Below are 6000 nucleotides of genomic sequence, written 5' to 3' on the forward strand. Positions count from 1 at the left end.
ACTATTAGCCAGCTCTTCTTAAATACTGGGTAAATAGCAAAATACTGAAAAAGGGGAGGGATGGTAAAAAGAGAAGCCAAAGTGCTACTATCACAGCACACATAAAAACCACTACTCTGTGTGTCACTGCTTCACATAGTGCAAAGAACTAGTAACCAATACCACAAGAAAAAGAAATTCAAACTCCTCCTAGAGAAGGAGTGGTATCAGTTTTAGGGAGGGGGGGGGAAAGACATAATTATTTTTTTAGCCTTATGATTAGTAACCTGCATTTTGCTCATAACTATCCAGCAACCCCCAAGTTATTCACCACAATGTACTCTGAAACTTTTTAGCATCTCAGGGTAACAGCTCTAAACAGTAAACCTTCTGCTTTTGAGGGGTGGGGAGTAACTTACTCCTAGAGACAACGCTGAACAACCTTCTTGAAATAAACCATTTAAAAGCCATGAGGTGACAATTATTTTTATCTCCGCCAAGCTAAACAGTAATGCAGAGAACAAAACTGATGTACGTAGCTCAGCAGACCACCGCAACCCTTCAGCAAGATAAAAATTAGCTTCTGAACAAGCACACAGTAAAGGGAAGCCTTTACAACCAAAACCTAAATCCACAGGCTCATCCGACAGATTGCATAAATGACAACATGATGATCAGATATTGTTAAGACACCTAGTACAAAGTACTCCTGACTTACCATGGTAGCATGAACTAAAAAAATGGAAAAAAAAGAGAAAAAAAATAAAGGCCTAGCATGAAAACAAGTATATATTCAACACTTCCTGTAGCTGCAGAAGATTTAAGACTGAGACCTGGAGATTGAAGCTGTTTCAGGGGAGTATTCAGATAGCAGCAACTAATAAACATGCCAGCTGTCTCTACTGAATCCCTGCTTAGATACTGGGAAGATGAATGGAGACAGAAGAAATACTTTCAAGCCCATCAGCCTGAAAGAAGTACAAATCAACACTTACACAATGCACTTACAGTCTTTACAACCACAATAAACAGGATTCTCTCCTAAACCCACAATCACCTTCACAAAGCAAATTTCCTGTTTTTTGCTAGAATTATCCACATTATGAAGTCTATGACAGTCATTTTTCTTCCCAGCTAATCAATGCACCGAGTCGCACGGTTATCAAATGAATAGACCTACAAAAGTGTGTGCAACTTCAAAGCCACTTGATCATAGATTACATAAAATATTACTTGATCACAATAGTTCTCATCTACTGGAAACAAAACTGATCACTCAAGTTTATTTTTCTTTCCAGTGTCACATAAACCATGGTTCTGACAATCTTCTTTAACTCAAGAAAACTAACTCCTGACTATCTCTGGAAGATAGCAAAACTCCAATGTAACTTAGAAAAATTTTCTTAACATCTGTAAACTCCCCGCCAACTCTGACTTTTTCTGTTTCATTAAAAACAGCTACTCAAGACTAGATGCTAAATGAAATCAAAGTCAAAGAATCACATGGAGGATTTTTAAACCATAACATTTGTTTACAATAATAATGGCAAACATAACCCAAATAAAACATCACCACAATTGGCTTCTGGCAAGGTGGGAGTAAGGAGAAGAAAAAAAAAAAAAAAACCAAACCCAAAAACACACACACACAAAACCGTTGCCTCCTTGCTCACAGGTGATAGTTTCAGAAAGAAGCCCTACTGACACTTACCAAAACAGACACAGGTCCATACTTTCAGACCCCCATCCCCTGGACAGCAGGTTGCACACCTGGTATTCATTTTGTACCTAGCTCTCATTACTTCAAGTATTTTCAGATCAAGTCTGAACTCAACCTTTAAAGACAGATGTAAATTCTGTGCCTTCTCCAGCATCTGTTTTAGGAGTATTTTCCTTAATTTAAAATGCACATGTGAATACAAGCAAAATTAGCAGCCATTCTTAGCAAAAAAAAAAAAAATCCACCTTACTGGGGAAAGAAAAAAAAAATACTACTGCATTATTATTAGCAGAACAGATCATATCACGATAAACTCAAATAACTGAAGGGAAAAATGCCAACTTAATTATGCCTGCTGTACAGCAGAAGATGCAAAAGGGCTGCAAACATGACTGCTTCACAGGCAAGATGCTCTGTACATACCAGTAACTATGCTATTTCCAACATATTACCCTCCCATGTGCCTCCTAAAAAAAAAAAAAAAAACAACAAACCAACAAACAAAAAACCCACAACAAACTACCATTTCGTCTTCCTTCTTGAACCAAGGTCTCCATATCAGCCCCCTCTTGACAGCTCCTTCTTCAAATGTCACTGCACTCATTCTATGCTCCACCCTCTCCAACACCTCTCCTGGTCTTCAGCAAAATGAGGTTTTGCATAAATGGGACAGCAGCACAGAAAAAAAGGTGTTTTAAAAAATGCTAGGTGGATACAACTACAGTTCAACTGCAGAGCTTCTGAAAACCTGCCCATGCCACAAAAGAAGGAAACACAAAATCACCTGTATTATTAGAACGAGTTCTTAGAATTGACAAAAGTTCTCTTAATGTATGTTAACTGTAGGACACCAAAAAGGTAACAGTCCTATCATTAATCTTGTATTTCAAGAAAGTTCCAAAACAATTTACATACATATGAGAAGTTGCGCTTCAGCAACTGATGCTGCAAAATCACACACAGCCACAAAATCAATCCAATCCTGTGCAAATTAAAGCAATATCAGCTATGCAAGAAGTGCTATGAAAAAGAGTAAGTACCAGGAAAGCGTCTGAATTCCTAATGTTTGAGATCTTAATTAGAAGATAGAAGTTTTCTTTTTAAGGTATAACAAATTCCATTCAACTGACATTACAAAGTTATAATTATCTGTGATTTAACTGATTTTACCAAGCTATGCCATTTGACAAGTGAAGCAGTAAGCTCTTCATCAGCTGTGTTGAAAAAAATTCTTTCAACTCTGCCTCATTCCCCTCTTCATATGCAGTACTACTTAAAAAAAAATAAAAAACTAAGAACTCTGTCACAGCTAAGCCAGCCATTTTCAGCTGCCAAACTAAAGTTTAGTTCCATTTTAGTACCAGAAGACTGTGGAACATAATTCATGCAGTTAAAATGAGGATTACTTGTTGACATAAATTCTGAACAGCTCAAAATAACCAAGTCTTCAAACTTAGGGGGGAAGAAGGGGCATGAGATTGCTAACAGAACTGGCAGTAGCAGTTTAAATGCTTTGCTGTGATTGGTAGATGGTATATCACAATAAAGAGCATATTGACCTGAAGTTCTGTACAATCTTGACCCAGTGCAAAACCGGTATGGCAAAGGGAAGCTGGAAAGAGAAACTCCAACACCTAAGTTAATACCACATGAAGGAGCCTGTAAATCTCACGTTAAAGTGCCTAAGAGTACATCTGATTATTTGATTGACTGTATTAAAAATAAACTCCCTTACAATCAGTAAAGTATTTTCTACTTACACTTCCGACTTATTTACAGATCCATCTTGCAAAGAACACCAAAGACGGATGGGATTTCCCATCCCCAAGGAATTTACGTATCGCGTGATGTACAATTAGCATGGCAATACACAAGGCCAAACAGGCTGTACACAAGGTTAAATAGGACTGAAAATGTTGCCCTGACCAATTTTGCATTTTAACTAGTCTCCCATTTAAGTCATGCCTCTGTGATGAATCCCATTGATGTTTTACGCCACTGAGCATTCCAATTAAATTAGTATTTTTAATTATACTTCTGAGAAAATGCTAATGGATACAACTCTACAATAACAGATCATGGCCTCATTGGTCATCCCCATATGCCAGTCCTCACTTAGGCAGCATAAGAGAAGTAAAGGTAACAATTTCTTTTTTTCTTCCAGAGTTACACCACGTAATTAGTTTCACAAATCCTACAAAATGCAACACATCCAAAAGCATTATTCTCTTTTAATGCTGTGACAGAATTAAATCAAAAGTGATCTTTTACATATGACATGCTAGACTCCGCATGCTGAGACACCAATTCAACTCAGCCTTCGGAAGGAGGCAAATGAAAGAGTTCCAGAACACCTCCTGCTGCTTACCTGCTTCCCCACCTCTGAGTAACCACTGGAAAAGGAGAGGGAGGGGGGGAAAACCAACCAAAAAGGATTCACAAATCTTTCCTACAGTCCCCGAAGACCAAATGCTAAATAAGCAGAAGGGAGAGCAAAACTTCAGTGCAACAAATATCTCCTGAACTACTCTTACAAGGCTCTTCTCACACCAGAATGAGCTTTAACACAGCACGTATTAGAAAAAGGAGGAACTTAATAGACAGAAGACATCTCACCTTTCAATCTGTGCATCAACAAATGTATCAACGTGTTAAACTCACATGCCAGCTTCACCACTTATGACACAGCAGGTTGCTAGTGAGCAGAGACTGTTCAAGCACAGCACAAAGCCTGTCAAACAACATTTGTGTACTACACCGGCTCCCAAGAATTCTAGAAAAAGTTGTCATTATTATCACTGAAAGTCACCGTGGCAACAAGAAGTTCTCAGCGGCTGCGCTGTGTCTACAGAGACCCAGATGAATCGTCTCCCATCACCTCTCCCACCCCGCTGCTGCCGGGAGAGCGGCTGGGTGCTGCGGGGCGCCGGGAGCGGGGGGACCCCGGCACTGGCGGGCACTCTGACCTCGCCGAGAAGTTTACCTTCCCCTGGCAGCCAGCTGCCGCAGCGTGGGACTGCGAAGGCAGAGCCAGAAAGCTGGGAAGGGGTTTGCCTCACTCGTTCATAGAAACTTTTCTCATCATTTTTAACCTCCGGCTCCCAACAGCGAGCTCGGCTTTGAGATACCTCCCACGGCGCGCTCCGTTCCTGATAAAGCACCGACGATACGCGGTGTCGTACGAGGGGCAGCATGATGGAAGTTGTGCTAACCCAAAATTCACAGGCACAAGCCAGCAGCTCCCATCACCCATCCTATCGGGCACACAGACCCAACCAGGCAGCTCCAAAGGGAAAAAAAAAAAAAAAAAAAGAGGAGGGAGGGAAGAAGTGGGAGGCAGCAGGGGCAGGATCTCGCCCCAGCAGACCGAGGTACCGCAGCCCAGCGCCGGGAGAAGCCGCCACAGGACAGAAATCAGAGTTTCCTGCCTTTGTAGCGAGGCTCCAGCCGCCGGGGCACGGCCGGCCGAACGCCGCCTCGCCGGGCGGAGGGCGGCACGCCGCAGCCCGCTGCCCGAGCGGAGCCCCCTTCCACGCGGGACGGTGACCCCAGCGGGGCAGGGCCGGTCACGGGGCCACGGAGGAGGCGACTCCCCACACGGCCCCTCGGCCGGGCCGCCCCCGCTCCCGCTCCGCCGGCGGCGGCCGAATCCCGGCGGGTCACCGGCCGGGGAGCCGCCGCGGGCGGGCTCGGTTCGCCCCCGCCGCCAGCCCCCCCCCCCCTTCCCCCGCGGGGGGGCTGCCAGCTGTTCCCCCCAGTGCCCCGTCCTCCCCCAGCGCTGCCCGAGTAAGGGAGAGGGGCTTTACCTCGCCGCCGCCGGGAGCCGTCCCTCGGGCACACGCTCGCCGCTGCAAACCGCCTGCACCCCGCGCCGCCGCCGCCGCCGCCGACCCCCCCCCCCCCCCCCGGCCCGCTGGCTGCGGCGTCCTCTCCCCGCTCAGGACATGGTCTCTCCCAACGCGGCGGGCTGCCGCGGCCGCGGGCGTTCCCACTCGGCGCGGCGGGGGGAGCCACTCGCCCCGCTCCCCGGGCTCCTCTAATGGCGGCGGCTGGAGCGGCCCAAAGCAAAATAAACCCCCATACGGCCAGGAGCCCGCACGTCAGCCCGGCCTGCCAGCCTGCCCGGCGCCCATTGGTGGAGCCTGCTCGCTCCCCTCCGCCAATCAGCTTGCGCCTCTTTGGGAAGAACGGGTGATGTCATCCCTGCCGCTGGGGCGCCTCGCTGCGGGGGCGCTGGGCCTTGCCCCGCCGGCCGCCCCGCGCAGCGCGCTCCGTGCCGGCCCCGCCGCCCGCGGGCCCTC

General features: G+C 46.4%; 1 protein-coding gene across 5 annotated transcripts in view; it reads right to left on the reverse strand.

Moving 5' to 3' along the window:
- ZRANB1 (zinc finger RANBP2-type containing 1) overlaps positions 1 to 5781 on the reverse strand; it is a 45501-nt gene extending 39720 nt beyond the window's left edge. For 2 of the 5 annotated variants that reach the window (XR_005106290.1, XM_037401064.1), the window contains exon 1: positions 5506 to 5780. The gene's annotated coding sequence lies outside the window, so the exon portion shown is untranslated. Of the gene's footprint in view, positions 1 to 4315; positions 4431 to 5505 lie in introns of all 5 variants that reach the window. The other 3 variants (XM_037401065.1, XR_005106291.1, XM_037401067.1) reach the window with 3 other exon arrangements.
- Positions 5782 to 6000: the final 219 nt, after the last annotated feature.

Source organism: Falco rusticolus, chromosome 9 (genome assembly GCF_015220075.1).
Source record: "Falco rusticolus isolate bFalRus1 chromosome 9, bFalRus1.pri, whole genome shotgun sequence".
Lineage (NCBI taxonomy): Eukaryota > Metazoa > Chordata > Aves > Falconiformes > Falconidae > Falco > Falco rusticolus.